General features: G+C 40.6%; 1 protein-coding gene across 6 annotated transcripts in view; it reads right to left on the bottom strand.

The window, feature by feature from the left end:
* The window catches only part of RIMKLB (ribosomal modification protein rimK like family member B), a 103,059-nt gene that overhangs the window by 33,724 nt on the left and 50,928 nt on the right, over positions 1 to 18,407 (bottom strand). The window lies entirely within an intron of this gene.

Raw genomic sequence — 18,407 nt, 5'->3', positions numbered from 1 at the left:
AACCATTAGAGGGAAATATACAACAAAATAGAGGAATAGTAATACGCCAAAGTTTGGATCACAAAATGAAATGTACTATTTTGTTAATATTAAATTGGGATAGAGATACTCCTAAGAAAAAAGAAAATTTAATTAGAAAAATCTGATTAAAGAAATTATAGTACACATCACTACAATGAATTACCACATAGCCATTAAAAAGAATGTCATAAACATATATGTTCAGAGATGAACAAATGCCCAGATACATAATGCTGAGTTTTTATTTTAAAGGGCAAATCTGAGAAAAAGTTTTATTTGTGCATACACATAAAAAATACCTAAGTGGGCCAGGTGCAGTGGCTCATGCCGTAATCCCAACACTTTGGGATGCCAAGGTGGGTGGATCACGAGGGCAAGAGATCAAGGCCATCCTGGCCAACATGGTGAAACCCCAACTCTACTAAAAATACAAAAACTAACTGGGTGTGGTGGCAGGCACCTCTAATCCCAGCTACTCGGGAGGCTGAGGCAGGAGAATCACTTGAACCAGGGAGGTGGAGGCTGCAGTGACCAGAGATCGTGCCACTGCACTCCAGCCTGGTGACACAGAGAGACTCAAAAAAAAAAAAAAAAAAAAAAATCTAAGTGGTTTAACAATTTAAACTGCCTTCCTCTGAATATGACTGGGTGTCAAGACAGGAAAAAGGTTGAAGAGAAAAGTTTAATATTGTGCCCTATGCAATTCTCAATCTATATTATGTTTTGTATGTTTTTTAAAAAGTGAGAACATATGCCTCTATAATGAAAAAAGAAAATAATTTTTTAAAATAAATGTTTCTTGAACATTTATCCAATACCATTCTATTTAGGAAGACCCCAAATAACACACAAACAAGATATTTATATGAGTTGCTTCTTTTTTTGAGACAAAGGCTCACTGTCACCCAGGCTGGAGTGCAGTGGCATGGTCTCAGCTCACTGCAACCTCTGCTTCCTGGGTTCAAGCAATTCTCCTGCCTCAGCCTCCTGAGTGGCTGGGATTACAGGCATCCGCCACCATGCCTGGCAAATTTTTTTGTATTTTTAGTAGAGATGGAGTTTTACCATGTTGGCCAGGATGGTCTTAAACTTCTGACATCGAGATCTGCCTGCCTCGGCCTCCCAAAATGCTTACAGGCATGAGCCACCACAGCCGCCCCGAGTTTCTTCTTAAACCCTATTTTCATTTAAAAAAAAATTATATATATATAAAATATATAAATTGTGTGTATGAATATTAATTTTTTTGGTATATATATGCGCGCGCGCGCACACACACACACACACACACACACACACACACACACACACACACACACACGAATAATCCCACCTTGTCTGTGGGGGACGTTTCAAAACCCTCAATGGATGCTTGGAACTGTGGAAAGCCTAAACTGTTAAGACCTATATATACTGTTTTCTTTCCTATACACACATACCTGTGATAAAGTTTAATTTATAAATTAGGCATAGTAAGAAATAATAACTAGTAAAACTGGACAATTATAACAATTACTGTAATAAGAGTTATGTAAATGTGGTCCTTTTCTCTCAAAATCTTATTGTACTGTACCATGGGTAACTGAAAACTGCAGAATGCAAAACCATGGGAAGCAAAACTGTGGCTAGGGAAGACTACTATAGTTGTTTAAAACATTCAAACACAAAAATACAGAACATATTCACCTTCCATACAACATTCTAGGTACTTAAGGTTATTAGTATGTATTTTCCCTACTGTCATCTAAGTATACAGAAACATATATAGATATATAATCACTTAAAGTTATTGGCTGGGTGGTGGCTCACACCTGTAATCCCAGCACTTTGGGAGGCAGAGGCGGGTGAATCACCTGAGGTTGGGAGTTTGAGACCAGCCTGCCAACATGGTGAAACCCCATCTCTACTAAAAATACAAAAATTAGCCAGGTGTGGTGGCGCATGCCTGTAATCTCAGCTACTCGGGAGGCTAAGGCTGGAGAATCGCTTGAACTCAGGAGGCGGAGGTTGCAGTAAGCTGAGATTGTGCCACTGCACTCCAGCCTGGACAACAGAGTGAGACTCTGTCTCAAAAAAAAAAAAAAATTGTACCAGAGACATCTTTCTGTATCAGAGTATATATAGCTTTATTTCATTACTTTAGATGGGCTGAATGGAATTACATTTTATAGATACACCATATGATCAATTCCTTACTAATAATTGATATTCATCCAGTAAATATTAAGTACTATGTGTCAGATTCTTTTCTATATGGTCAAAATAGATTGATAAATAAGGTCCTTGCTCTCAAGAAGCTTTCTAGTGGGAGACAGACAGTATATTAATTTTTATGGTATTAACTTTTAAACATGGTAATAGTTCTGATGGAAGAAAAATCAGGGAGGTAGAACTAATGGCAAAATTAAGGCATAAACCATGAGCCGGGGGTGTGCGTGTTTAAAAAAAAGAGAGAAAGGACAATTCAAATGTAAGGCAGAGCATAAATCACGGGGCAAAAATGTTAACAATATGTGTGTCTCTCTGCGATTTGTATTGATGGTATTCATGTACAGTAAAAGATATGGTTGGTCAGGTAAAGTGTCAAATATGCAAAGCCGTATGTTCTGAACTAAAGAATTTATATCTGTTCTGATTAGGAGAACTGAGAGTCTGTGCTGGATATTGCCTGCTGATAGTCCATGCCATCCCATCTTTCAATTCTTCCCCTGTACGTATAGTAGGGACTAGAAGCATTTTCCATATACTCCTCTGCCAGCAGAATTCCATCTTGAGAATCCACCACCAAGATGACAATTATACAAAATTTTGGCCAGGCCTGGTGGCTTACTCTGTAATCCCAGCACTTTGGGAAGCAGAGGGAAAAGGATTGCTTGAGATTAGGAATTCGAAACTAGCCTAGGCAACATGAGATCCACGTCTCTACAAAAAGAACTTAAAAAATTAGCCAGGTGTGGTTGTGTGTGCCTGTAGCCCTAGTTACTCAGAAGGCTGAGGTAGGAGGATAATTTGAGCCCCGGAGTTTAAGACTGCAGTGACCTATGATCAACCTGGATGACAAAGACCCTAACCCTAAAAGGGAAAAAAAAAGTTTTTTGAAGGTGAAAAAAGTAGAAATTATTCTCCAGGAGCACCCATGTGTAGGTATGTGGTCATCAGCAGATGTGAGGTTTGCCTGTGGCTAACACCATTCTCCTTACAATCATTTGTTACGAGCATCTTGATATCTTTTTTTCTTTTTTTTTTTTTGAGACAGAGTCTCACTCTGTCGCCCAGGCTGGAGTGCAGTGGCACTATCTTGGCTCACTGCAACCTCTGCCTCCTGGGTTCAAGCAATTCTCCTGCCTCAGCCTCCTAAGTAGCTGGGACCACAGGCATGCACCACCACGCCCGGCTACTTGTTTGCATTTTTTAGAGATAGGGTTTCACCATGTTGGCCAGGCTGGTCTCAAACTCCTGACCTCAGGTGATCTGCACACCTCAGCCTCCCAAAGTGCTGGGATTACAGGCATGAGCTCCCGGCCCTTGATATCATTTCTTAGGCTTTAGCAGTGACTTGCCTAGATAAGCAAATCTAAAGAGCATTCTAAAAATTGAAAAAAAACCTCGGCGCCAGTTTGAGGATGAAAAATTTTGAGATAAGGATATAGAGAATGGGAATGTTAAGAAGGGAAGCTGGTTTGGGGCAGAAGATGTTGGATTTGGATCTAGATAGGAAAGAGGTTGGTAATGACATAAGGATTTTAAAGTAGAATTACTGTACTTGAAATGTAGACTGGAACTATACATATATGTATACAGTCATACTGGTGGAGTGAAAACTGTATATTTATGTTTAAATATTAATTTATGGGGTCAGGCTCAGTGGCTCACGCCTGTAATCCTAGCACTTTAGGAAGCCGAGGTGGATGGATCACCTGAGGTCAGGAGTTCAAAACCAGTCTGGCCAACATGGTGAAACCCTGTCTGTACTAAAAATAGAACAATTAGCCAGGCATGGTGGCAGGCGCCTGTAATCCCAGCTACTTGAGAGGCGGAGGCAGGAGAATCACTTGTACCTACGAGGCAGAGGTTGCAGTGAGCTGAGATCGAGCCACTGCACTCCAGCCTCAGCGACAGAGTGAAATTCTGTGTTAAAAAAAAAAAAAAAGGCTGGGTGCAGTGGCTCACGCCTGTAATCCTAGCACTTTGGGAGGCTGAGGAGGGTGGATTACCTGAGGTCAGGAGTTCAAGACCAGCCTGACCAACATGGAGAAACCCCATCTTTACTAAAAATACAAAATTAGCCGGGCATGGTGGCTAAAATCCCAGCTACTTGGGAGTGCATAAAATCCCAACTACTTGGGAGGCTGAGGTGGAAGAACTGCTTGAACCAGGGAGGCGGAGGTTGCGGTGAGCCAAGATCCTGCCATCGCATTCCAGCCTGGGCAACAAGAGTGAAACACCATCTCAAAAAAAAAATTTATGGGAATCAGCCTGAGAACAGCCAAAGAAATAGGAATATATAAGTTGAAAATATGAAAGTAAAAAAGGGACACCTAGGACCTCAATAAGAGCCAGGAGAAGAAAGTAAAACTTAAAGGAAAAAAATCAGTTAAAAAAAACCCAGCAAGGCCAGCCACAGTGGCTCACGCCTGTAATCCCAGTACTTTAGGAAGCTGAGGTGGGCAAATCACTTGAGGTCAGGAGTTCAAGACCAGTTGGCCAACATGGCAAAACCCGTCTCTACTAAAAATACAAAAATTTCACAAGGACAGAAAACCAAACACTGCACGTTCTCACTCACAGGTGGGAGTTGAACAATGAGAACACACAGACACAGGGTAGAGAACATCACACACCGGGCCCATTGGCGGGTGAGGGGCTGGGGGAGGGATAGCATTAGGAGAAATACCTAATGTAAATGACCAGTTGATGGGTGCAGCAAACCAACATGGCACACGTATACCTATGTAACAAACCTGCATGTTGTACACATGTACCCTAGAACTTAAAGTACAATAATAAAAAAAGAAAGAATTTTTAAAAATGCAAAAATTAGACATGGTGGCACACACCTGTAATCCTAGCTACTTGGGAGGCTGAGGCAGGAGGTACACTTGAACCTAGGAGGCAGAGGTTGAAGTGAGCAGAGACTGTGCCACTCCACTCCAGCCTAAGCAACAGAGCGAGACTCCATCTCAAAATAAATAAATAAAGTTTAAAAAACTAGCAAAATCTACAATTATTAAATAGTATTATAAAAAATAAGAAAATCAGGAGAGAACAATCAAAACCATTAAATGAAAGAAACAAAACAAGAAGATTAAATTTTGAGGAAAGCTTGAGTCATCAGGAAGAAAGACAATGTAAATTGTCAAGAAAAAATTCAACCATTATTACCTTGTCATTATGCTAACCTGGAAACAGCTTTTGCTCCTTTTTAAAAATGGGATAAAGAAGGCAAAAAATTGTTCCACTCTCCAGTATAAACAGCCTATCTGTTGCCACCGGAAAATGGGAGTGCTCTACCCAAAGTATAGTTGGATCTGCACAGTGTACTATGGGGGTATTAGTGAGGATGGAAAGAAATTCAATGCCTCCTGTAACAAATACCTGATGTTATTCTAGGAAAACAGAAGTGATCCAAGGCTGGAAAGATGAATGTGAGCCAAAAAGGCAAAGTGGCATCTCTTAGGACTCTGCCTTATGAGCTACTGATCTCTTGAGCACTCACCAAATATCACTCATGCCTTTGACGTAGAGCTTATAAATGGATATAAGAGGAATGGTTTCTTCCCTTAGACCCATGTTATTTAGTAGACAGATGCACATAATTGTTCAAAGAACTTTACCCACGATTCCACTCTCATTGTAAAAACATGTATTCCAGCTGAATGTGCTTTGTTTTCAACCCCATTTCCTCTAACACATATTGTCTTTTTAATAAACATCTTAAACCCCAACTTATAAAATTTTTCATCTAGCTTGTTGACTTAATACTGAAATTAAGATTTTGGTACAAATATTTTAGATATAAGTTTCAGATCAGTGTATAATAAAGTGCTAACGTAACAATAAGGTTAATAAGTTAACCCTCGAACAGCAATGGGGTGGGGAAGCAATCTTTGTTCCTGTTGATTAGGATATAAAAGGTATTGTGTGTATTAAAAGGTTGCTGTTGTTGTCAAAGCAGAGTGACAATGTTAAGGGCTGATTATGCTCTGATCTGAATGGTAACAATCTCTCCCTCCCCATAATTAAGTGGGGGAACTCCTCATATGACCTACCATAAACTTCTGTTTTTTGAAAGCAGAGTTTGGCTATACTCTTAATAATAGTAAGTACTAGTGGACAGAGTTTGGCTATACTCTTAATAATAGTAAGTACTAGTGGTTTTCTTCTCAGGAACCAAGGAACAGACAAATGGCAGCCTCCTTCCTTACTGATATTTACTTTCATTCCATCCTTGAGCGTTCCAGATGATTTTTTTAGGAGTTCCGGAATTTTTTTTTTTTTTCTTTGAGACAGACTCTTGCTCTGTCACCCAGGCTGGAGTGCAGTGGCGCAATCTCAGCTCACTGTAACCTCTGTCTTCCAGGTGCAAACAATTCTCTTGCCTCAGCCTCCCAGGTAGCTGGGATTACAGGCGAGCATCACCACACCCAGATAATTTTTGTATTTTTAGTAGAGACAGGGTTTCCCTATGTTGGCCAGGCTGGTCTCCAACTCCTGAGTTCAGGTGATCCGCCCGCCTCGGCCTCCCAAAGGATTCCAGGCCTGAGCCACCGTGCCCAGCCTGCTCTTCTTTTTCAATCTCTTCAGAATCTCTGCAGAAGTAGAGACCAGACATAATCTACCATGCGTGTTCATAGGAGGTGGTGCCATGCGTTTGCAGAACTTCCCAGGGCCAACATCTACCACATTGGACCCCCTGAGAGAGCTCCCTTGTTGCTGCATGGGATGCCAATGTCCACACAGTGCAGAGACTCTGTTACACAGAGTAATGGTCCGCAGGTTAACTAAGATGTCTCTGTGAAAGGCTGGTGGTCAGCCTTGGGATCAATAACCATCAGAAGGCACAGCTCCTGGAAGGCTGCCTGGACTTGGTTAGTGAAGGTTCCAAGAGTCAAGCAGCCAGCAACAGGAGTGGCTCCAGTGGCGGTAGCAAACTTCAGCACAGGCTGCCAGCCAGCATTCCTAGAGGATATATCACTGACATCAATACAGTTTTCAATGGCAACAACAGACGGAGCTGCCAGTAGAAGCTTCTCCCAGGTCCTCTTCAAATTGATGATGCAGATGCCATCACTTTTTCTTTTATAGATACATATTCCATCTGAAAGTGAAGGGTGGTGCCCCCTAAGTGGGTTCCTGCTGCAAGGAACTTGAGGACATCCTCCTCCTCCATGTGCTCTTTGTAGGACATAAAGGTTCCAGACACCATGAAAACTTCCCTGTAAGTTACGATGAGAAGGCCACATGGACCCCTCCCTCTCTAGGTAGCGTAGAAAGGGACAGTGTCATTCTTTAGGATGGCAGTAGAAACCACAGAATAGTCCACTGAAAAGCATTAAAATCCACATGCTTTCCCTTCTACCTTTTAGGCTAAAACTATAGATGATTAATGATTTTTATGTTAAATGTGTAACAAATGTTATTAAAAGGCTCTCCAGCCGGGCATGGTGGCTCATGCCTGTAATCCCAACACTTTGGGAGGCTGAGGCGGGCGGATCATGAGGTCAGGAGCTTGAGACTAGCCTGGCCAACATGGTGAAACCCCATCTCTACTATAAATACAAAATTAGGTGGGCATGGTGGCGCATGCCTGTAATCCCAGCTACTTGGGAAGCTGAGGCATGAGAATTGCTTGAACCTGGGAGGCGGAGGTTGCAGTGAGCCAAGACTGCACAAGAGCAAGACTCTCTCAAAAAAAAAAAAAAAAAAAGCTCTTTTTTAATAATTTAAACTTTTATTTTAGATTCGGGGGTACACATGCAGGTTTGTTACATGAGTATATTTGCATGATGCTGAGGTCTGGGGTATAACTGATCCTGTCACCCAGGGAGTGAGCACAGTACCCAGTAGTTAGTTTTGGTCTTGCTCTGTCACCCAGGCTGGAGTGCAGTGGTGCCATCTCGGCTCACTGCAAGCTCTGCCTCCCGGGTTCACGCCATTCTCCTGCCTCAGCCTCCCGAGTAGCTGGGACTACAGGCACCCGCCATCACGCCAGGCTAATTTTTTGGATTTTTAGTAGAGATGGGGTTTTCACCATGTTAGCCAGGCTGGTCTCGATCTCCTGACCCCGTGATCCACCCGCCTCGCCACCCAAGGTGCTGGGATTACAGGCATGAGCCACCACACCCAGCCCCAACAGTTAGTTTTTTAATCCTTGCGCCGCTCCCTCCTGGTTCTTCTATTTTATTGATTTATTTTTTCCTTCCATCAAGTTATACTTCAAATTGAAGAACTGATTCTCCTTTTTTTTTTTAAGATGGAGTCTTGCTCTGTCGCCCAGGCTGGAGTGCAGTGGCATGATCTCGGCTCACTGCAACCTCTGCCTCCCAGGCTCAAGTGAATCTCCTGCCTCAGCCTCCCAAGTTGCCAAGACCATAGACACACACCACCACACCTAACTAATTTTTTTATTAAAAAAATTTTTTTTGACAGAGTCTCGCTCTGTCGCCCAGGTTGGAGTGTAGTGGCTCAGTCTCGGCTCACTGCAACCTCCGTCTCCTGGGTTCTCAAGCAATTCTTCTGCTCCAGCCTCCCAAGTAGCTGGGATTACAGCACACACTACCACACCCAGCTAATTTTTGTATTTTTAGTAGAGCTGGGGTTTCACCATATCGGCCAGGCTGGTCTCGAACTCCTGACCTCATGATTTGCCCGCCTCAGTCTCCCAAAATGCTGAGATTACAGGCGTGAGCCACCACGCCTGGCTAATTTTTGTATTTTTTAGAGGGGATGGGGTTTCACCATGTTGGCCAGGCTGGTCTTGAACTCCTGACCTCAAGTGATCCGCCCACCTCAGCCTCTCAAAGTGCTGGGATTATGGGCATGAGCTAACACATCCAGTCGGGTTCTCCTATTTTTAAGAGTAGCTCAGTTATCACTGTTAGGTCAAACAACCATGAGAATTCTCTAAGTGCATGTCAATTGTAGAGAAAACAGCAAAAGGAGACATATGCTCTTTAAAATATTAATAAAGAATAAAGCATCTTCCTGGAGTTGGAGACCATTATTTTAAGTGAAGTAATTCAGGAAAGAAAAGTCAAACATCATATGTTCTCACTTACAAGTGAGAGCTACGCTATGAGGATGCAAAGGCATAAGAATGATATAATGGACTTTGGGGACTCAGGGAGAAGAGTGGGAGGGGGTGAGGGATAAAAGACTACACATTGGGTACAGTGTACACTGCTTGGATGATGGGTGCACCCATCTGTGAAACCACCACTAAAGAATTTACCCAGGTAACCAAACACCACCTGTTCTCCAAAAACTACTGAAATAAAAAACACTGTAAAAAATAAGTCTATAATGACCATCAGGGAAAAAAGTATTCTAACAGAGGGGACACAAAATAGAATGTGTTGTTATTCACCATGTTGGTATTATTATTTACCGTATCAAAGAATTCAGAAACTAGAAAATACAAATACGGCTGGGTGTGGTAGCTTACACCTATAATCCCAGCACTTTGGGAGGACGAGGCAGGCAGACCACTTGAGGTGCAGAGTCCGAGACCAGCCTGGCCAACATGGTGAAACCCTGCCTCTACTAAAAATATAAAAATTAGCCAAACGCAGTGGTGGGCGTCTGTAATCCCAGCTACTGGGGAGGCTAAGGCAGAACTGCTTGAACCCAAGAGGCGGAGGTTGCTGTGAGCTGAGATTATGCCACCACACCCCAGCCTGGGTGACAGAGCGAGACCCTGTCTGGGAAAAAAAGAGAAAATATAAATACATCAGTCATCATTTCAATGTTTGTGTCCCCCAAAATGTTAAGTGTTGAAATCCTAACCCTCAATGTGATGACACAAGGAGGTAGAGCTCTCATCAATGTGGATTAGTGCCTTTATAAGAAGAGACAAGAAGCCAAGTGTGGTGGCTCACACCTGTAATTCCACTTTGGAAGGCCGAGGCAGGAGGGTCGCTTGAGCCCAAGGAGTTCAAGATCATCCTGAGCAACATGGTGTGACCTCGTCTCTACAATAAAATTTTTAAAAATCATTCCAGCATGATGGCATATGCCTATAGCCCCAGCTACTCAGGAGGCTGAAGCAGTAGGATAGCTTGCACCTATGAGGTTCAAGTTGAGCTGTGATTGCATTATTGTGCACCAGCCTGGGTGACAGGCCCTGTCTCAAAAAAAGAAAAGAGATGGCCCTGCATGGTGGTACACACCTGTAATCCCAGCACTTTGGGAGGCCAAGGTGGGATGATCACTTGAGTCCAGGAGTTCAACACCAGCCTGGGCAACATAGTGAGAACTCATCTCTATAAGAAAAATAAATAATTTTAAAAAAGAAAGGAAGAGATGAGAGCTTGCACACATGCCTTCTTGTGCACGTGCTCTCTCTCTTCTCCATGTAAGGACACAGCAAGACGGCCATCTGCAAACCAGGAAGTGGGCCCTCATCAGAAACAAATCTGCCAGTACCTTGATATCAAACTTACCAGCCTCCAGAACACTGTTCTTCAGAACAACAGAAACAATTTCTGTTGTTTAAGCTATCCAGTCTATGGTAATTTGTTATAGCAGCCCAAACTAAGATCATCAATTTAAAAAAGTCTTTTCTAGAAGCAAGACTTTCAGAATGGTGGAATGAAAAGGCATTTTTCTAGCTCACCAGCAATACTAGAATCCTAAGTGTTAACCTCAAATGTGACAAAGCTGTGTGGCAGATCTCTAATTCAGAGAAGGAACTGTCCTTGCCTGTCTTACCACACACACACTACCAAGATCTCTTAAATGTTCTGATGGAATGGACTATTCCAACAAAACTACTAACTCAGAAACTATCCAGTTGAGAAGTAACATGCCAGTCACTTTTTGTAACATCTTCCATCTATATAAATGAAATTTCTTGGAGCTTCCCTCACCAATTAGCTTGGCTAGGGGGCAGGGGGTATCACTCCTCCCACCCATTCCCCATGAACACTGTAATTCTCAATAAGAAAACTGCAACTTTACTCTCTACTCTCCTTTTCTTATTTAGACTAATACATTTTTGCAATCGTGTTGTGTGTGTGTAATCAGACAAAAAGATTTAAAAGTCTTATGAAATAATGAATAGTCAAGAAGAAAACATCACGGATGACCAAACAAATACTGTCCAGGAAAGAAGACATTTTAATGGACTTCACATAGGTCATTACTTCAGGCCTTGGTTACTGCATTTTCAAAATGAGTTCTAAGAAACAGCTCGTTATTACTAGATCAACTTTTTATGAAGAATGCTATTTTAAGCTTTGCGTTCTCCAGCAGAAACACTTAGGATGTATATTCAAAAACCATTAATTGCACGGTGTGGTGGTTCATCCCTGTAATCCCAGAACTCCAGGAAGTTGAGGCAGGCATACTGCTTGAACCTGAGGAGTTCCAAGGTAGGCTAGGCAACATAGCAAAACTGTGTCTCTACAAAAAAATACAAAACTTAGCTGGGCACAGTGGTACATGCCTGTAGTTCCAGCTACTCAAGAGGCTCGGCTTGGGATCACCTGAGGCCAGGTAGGTCGAGGTTCCCACTGTCCCTAACCCTGACAATTTAAGCAAAATGAATAGTGACAGTAATGGATTATAATTTTTTGAATGAGACCATAAATCCAGAAGATAATAGAGAAAATTCATGGGCCAGGCGCAGTGGCTCACACCTGTAATCCTAGCACTTTGGGAGGCCGAGGCAGGCGGATCACCTGAGGTCATGAGTTCGAGACCAGTCTGACCAACATGGAGAAACTCCGTCTCTACTAAAAATACAAAATTAGCCGGGCGTGGTGGCGCATGCCTGTAATCCCAGCTACTTGGAAGGCTGAGGCAAGAGAATCGCTTGAAGCTGTGAGGCGGAGCTTATGGTGAGCCAAGATCACGCCATTGCACTGCAGCCTGGGCAACAAGAGTGAAACTCGTCTCCAAAAAAAAAAAAAAAAAAAGAGAGAGAGAAAATCCTTCCTTACAGTACAATACCAACTAATAAATACAGAATGAATAATAGAGATGGGGGGGGAATCCATTTTGTAACAACATCATAATATAATTGATTCAGGCAAGATTCATCAATGGAGGCTAAAACTATTCAAAGTCTGATATAAAAATAGGATATTTACAGTCTCAATCTCCCCACATATTATTAATAAAGAAAAACACTATATCTATATAGTAAGGAAACTTGGAAGACCTTAACCAAGTAATCAAATGTTGAGAAAAATGGGTATATGCCTCCTGATCTAAAGAATTATGAAGTACAGCATTTCACTTATGTGATATTCTTACCAAAAATGCATAACCTGACTCTAATCCTTAGTATATATCAGACAAATCCAAACTGAGGGACATTCTGCAGAAAAGCTCACTCGTACTCTACAAAAATGTCAATGTCAAAAAAGACACAGGCAAAAAAAAAAAAAAGTCATGATTAAAGGAAACTAAAGACACATGACAAATACAATGTGTGATCTTGAAATCCTGGATAAAGGAGAAAAAAATGCTAAAATGATATAGCTATTTTTGAGTATGAACTATATATTAGTTAATAGTAATTAATAAGGCTGGGCATGGTGGCTCACGTCTGTAATACCAGCACTTTGGGAGGCCAAGGCGGGAGGATCACCTGAGGTTAGGAGTTCGAGACCAGCCTGGCCAACATGGTGAAACCCCGTCTCTACTAAAAATACAAAAAATTAGCTGGGCGTGGTGGCACATGCCTGTAATCCCAGCTACTTGAGAGGCTGAGGCAGGAGAACTGCCTGAACGCGGGAGGCAGAAGCTGCAGTGAGCAGAGATCGTGCCATTGCATTCCAGCCTGGGCAAGAAGAGCGAAACTCCGTCTCAAAAAAGAAAGTAATTAATAGCAGTACTAAAATTTCTGAAACTGGCTGGGTGAGGTGGCTCACATCTATAATCTCAGCACTTTGGGAGGCTGAAGCAGTTGGGATTGCTTGAGCCCAGGAGTTCAAGACCAGCCTGGATAACATAATGAAATACCTCATCTCCACAAAAAACAAACAAAAATTAGTTGGGCATCATGACACACACCTATACTCCTACCCAGGGAGGTCAACGTTGCAGTGAGCCGTGATCACACCACTGCACTCCAGCCTGGGAGACAGAGCAAGACCCTTCAAAAAAAAAAAAAAAAAGGAAATACATGCTTAAGAATTTGGGGCACCTTGATCTAAATAGCTCAGAAAACAAACAAACAAACTACACGGAGTGGCAAAGCAAACGTGGCCAAATATTAACAATGGGTGAAAACTGAATAAACAGTATATACGAGCTATTTGTATTATTTTTGCAACATCTCTATAAATTTCCAACTATTTCAAAATAAAAAGTTTTTAAAAGAAAGACAAAGCTAGTAGACTTTTCATTTTAACTGCTTGGAGAAAGAAATTACCCAGCCTCCCTAAATAGCACCTTATAAAAAGAAAATAATTTTCAAACAGACACCAAACTTGTAGCTTTCTAAAATTAGGCCCATCCTTAAAACTAAAATAGAAAGAACTAACAATGGTTTTCCACTCCAAAACTGGAAAACACTACCATGTGAGGAAGAAATCTTTCAGTTGTAACAAAATTGGTTAACTTGCTGCACTGAAGAGATTAATACAGACAATAAAAAGTCTAAAATTAGGCCAGGGCAGTGGCTCACACCTGTAATCCCAGCACTTTGTGAGGCTGAGGCAGACAGATCACCTGAGGTCGGGAGTTTGAGACCAGCCTGACTAACATGAAGAAACCCTGTCTCTATTAAAAATACAAAATTAGCGGGGCGTGGCAGTGCATGCCTGTAATCCCAGCTACTCAGGAGGCTGAGGCAGGAGAATTCCTTGAACCTGGGAGGCAGGGGTTGCAGTGAGCCGAGATCCCGCCATTGCACTCCAGCCTGAGCAATAAGAGCGAAACAATGTCTTAAAAAACAAACAGACAAACAAAAAAAAAACGAAGAAAGTCTAAAATCAATAACCATTCCCATAAATATGTCATTAAACAAAAACAGGCAAAAGTTCAGTGAATAAAGTTTTAAAATTTTTGCCCCAAAGCTAATTATGTATCTCATCTACTTAGCAATACTTCCCTCTGTTTTAAAGCTTAATCTCTTGGTATTTACATTAAAAAAAAAAAAAAAATTTAGGCTGAGCACAGTGGCTCATGCCTATATTCCCAGAACTTTGGGAGGCTGAGGCTGGCAGATCACCTGAGGTCAGGAGTTCGAGACCAGCCTGGCCAACATGGCAAAGCCCCGTCTCTACTAAAAATACAAAAATTAGCTGGGCATGGTGGTGTGCGCCTGTAGTTCCAGCTACTTTAGAAGCTGAGGCAGGAGAATCACTTGAACCCAGGAGGTAGAGGATGCAATGGGCCGAGATTGTCGCAATATATTCCAGCCTGGGCAACAAAGCAAGGCTCCATGTAAAAAAGAAAAAAAAAAAATTTAGCCTGCTTGATAAATATTGCTGCCTGATAAGTAGGCAGCAATACCCCACAGCTGACATCATTACCAAATATTCTGCAGCTCTCTGACCAAGGAAAACAAAATTTTTGATTTGACCTACAAACTTTCTGTACCCATATAAGGACAGTTTTTCTTATTGCCTATTAGATGAAACTTAAGAAATATAATCCAGAAGATGACAGAAGCGAGAAAACTACCTCAATTCTCCTCATTTTCCCCTGAAGTGAAATTTCTGATCCTTAATGTATTATTTGCTTAGCTGACATCAAGTCTCATAAAAGGACTACAAAGAACTCCAAAGGTTTTAACCAATGGCTAACTGGAACATCGAAGATAGAATTCAGTTTGCCTCTTGGCATTTATTACTTTCTCCATCTGGAAGATGCTTTTTATTTTAAATAAATAAATATATCTATTTTTATAAAATAATTTGGAATACAAGTTAACCCCTTCCTAGTTCCTGTGTTGAATTAGTTAATAAAAAGAAACAACTAAAATAAACTTTGAGAAGCTACACAATTCTATGGGCAAGTAAAACATGACAACATCTAAACCCAGTGGCCACCAACAAAAACAAAATCAAGGATTTTTACACCCATGAGTACCACTAAATGAACTCACATTCAGTCCAAATATAGCTTGATTCCTTAGATGTCATTAAATACTATATGATTTAATAAAATATTTTTCATCTATGAGACAAAGCTTCTTATGCATACATAATAAAGGTATTAAGGTGAGGGTAGCAGGCACTAACTTCCTGCTCATAAGAACATAAACAAACTTTCTGAGCGTCAATAGGTCACCAGAACCAATATATTTACTTTCAAAATACCTTTCAGGTAAACTAGCTCATTCTGTTTCCAGCCATGTTAAAATACAAGATTACTGTCTCCCATGAACAGCTTTGAACTGCTCCCCTAGTTCAAACCCTTATATTTCTGAATTTGGCAATAATTAGGTCAAATTATCCTTTCTCCAAGTTCTCCTTCCTTCTCCCATATCTCAGATTTAGGCTCCTTTCTTTGCCTTAAGTCTACTTTGGTACCATAAGGCCTAGGTAAAATACAACTTTTCCACGAAACTTCACCATTCCTCTGCCTTACCAGATAATTCCTCTGTGTTCTCCAAGTACCTTATTTGTACATCTATTATAACCACTATTTTATTGTCCTCTAGTAGACCTACAAGCACTTGATGGGGTGAGGACAGTGTCCTCCTCAAACACTGTACCTTTCAAAGTGTCAATATATAGTAGACACTCAGTAAGTAGTCATACAATCTACCTAAATCAATTGATCTATCAATCATCTATCATCTATCCAGAGACAGGGTCTCACTGTGTCACCCAGGCTAGAGTGCAATGGTCATAGCTCACTTCAGCCTCAAATTCCTGTGCTCAATCAATCCTCCTACCTCAGCCTCTCCGAGTAGCTAGGACTACAGGTGTGCACCACCACGTCCGGCTAATTTCTTATTTTTATTTTATCTTTTGTAGTGACAAGGTCTTGCTATGTTGCCCAGGCTGGTCTTGAACTCCTGGCCTCACATGATCTTCCTGCCTTGGCCTCCCAAAGTGCTGGGATTACAGGCGTGAGCCACCATGCCCAGCCTGAATCAATTTTAATTAACAAACTGTTTTCTTCACATGAATTTAAAATCTCAACTTATTCTAGTTTCTCACTTTTTCAGACTTAAAGCAATTTCATGTTTTTCCTTATATTCAGGTTACTTAATAATAGAACATTCTCCTCCTCCGTGTCTATTCATGGCTATGGTAGTAAACAGATACTACATGATGGATCTCATCTTGTAACTTTGAAATAATAGTAGATCCTGAGTTAAGATGTGGCAATGATCTGAGCAAAGGTTTTAAAATGTGAGTCTTTTTTTTTTTTTTTTTGCTTTAACAAGAAGCACTTGTTTTCTAAATAAAATATGTATAATATAAATTCAAGAACTGATATTTCTGAACAGAATAATTCTTTGTTGTTGGGGGCTGTACTATGCGTTACAAGATATTTAGCAGCATCCTTAGCCTCTATCCATTAGCTGCCAAGAGCAACCTCCTGCCCAGTTGTTTCAAACAAAATGTCTACGGGTATTTCTAAATCACAATTCTATACAACTGAATAGTATACAGCCATACTAAATATCAGGTATATTCCCAAGAAAAACAACAATAAACAAAAACAATAAACAAAAAAAGATTTGTTTATAGTTGACTTATTCAAAGTTGCAAATTGGAAACAACACAAACGTCCACCAATAAGAAGACCTATGTGGTATATTGCATGAATTATACCTCAACTAAAAATGGAAGAATAAAGAATTTTGGCTGGGCTGACATATAAAAACCTCTAAAATATTAAGTCAGGGAAAAATAATATTCAGAGCAATGTGTATGATTCTTTTGCATAAAAAAATTAAAGAGTGTGTGTGTGTGTGTGTGTGTGTGTGTGTGTGTGTGTATATATATATATATATAATTTTCTGTTACATGCATAACGCTTTCCCCCGGAAGAATATTCAAGAAGGCAGGTGATGGGCATTATCTTCACAAAGTGTCTGCATTTTAATTATGCCATTAGTACTTTTTGACTCTTAGGATACGCATACAATAGTTATTAATGTTAAAATGTCAGATTATCTGAATGCTAAGATTCTCAACCATTTTTCCTTCTTCCTTATTAAAGAAGAGGTAACACCACCCCAAAAATACACAATGCAGTAAATATACAGTTTTTAATTTTTTAAATACTCAGCCATGTTAAAACACACGATTACTATCTCCATAAACAGAAATGGAATAGGAAAGCGTGAATGTGACTTCAATTAATGGACCTAGATGTGTTGGGCTCCATATATTACAAAGGGCAGAAGAGTCCAGTAATTTGATTCCTTAGGATCAAAAGTGCTCCAAATGAGGCAACTAAAGTCTTGATCAATGGCAGAAACAAAGGGCAAGTAGGAATCACCTGCTAAGTAAAAGCTAAAGGCTAGAGTGGCAAGAGAAAACAGCCTCACATTATACAGACCTGTGCCCATTTATGTGTTGATTTGGTCCTTAAATCTACAAAAATCTCCAATACCAACAGGGTCTCAAGCTCCAGTCCACAATAAAAGTTCTAGTTCTAGTTCTAGTCCAAGGGACCCAAGACACCAAGCAGAAGCAACCAAAGTTGCTATTCAGCAAGAAACAAACTTGGGCAGGGGAAGAGGAAGGAGAGTACTTCATACTCTAAAATAAGCCTGCAAAGTAAAACGTTAAGGCACATGAAAAAAGTAAGAAAAACAGGCAATAAACTTAGTAATCAAGAGATGAATTCTATCCTGATGAAACAAACATGATAAAGCAATCTGAAATGACTTTAAAATAAGTATGCTCAAGATCCTCAAAAGGATAAAATATATATCCTCACTTGAGATATTGTAAAAGCTAAAAAAATTTTTTAAAAAATCCGCAGGTATCCAAGAGGAATATCAGATTAACTATAAATGACAGGAGACTATTCTACATATATAAGATGCCAAAATAAAAACATCTTCTTCAAAACACTGGAGTACAAAGTAACTGACTCTCCACAATTTAAAACCCAACGAAACTATCATTGAAGAATAAAGCAAATAAAGACATTTCCAGGCACACAGCAAAGATTGTTTACCAATTGCTGACCAGAGCTTAAAGAACCACTAAAGGATGTCAGCAAAATGGTGGAATAGGAAA

This window comes from Gorilla gorilla, chromosome 10, assembly GCF_029281585.2.
Source record: "Gorilla gorilla gorilla isolate KB3781 chromosome 10, NHGRI_mGorGor1-v2.1_pri, whole genome shotgun sequence".
Classification (NCBI taxonomy): Eukaryota; Metazoa; Chordata; class Mammalia; order Primates; family Hominidae; genus Gorilla; species Gorilla gorilla.
Note: the sequence above shows the minus strand (reverse complement) of the source record. Positions and strands in the feature narration are given on the sequence as shown.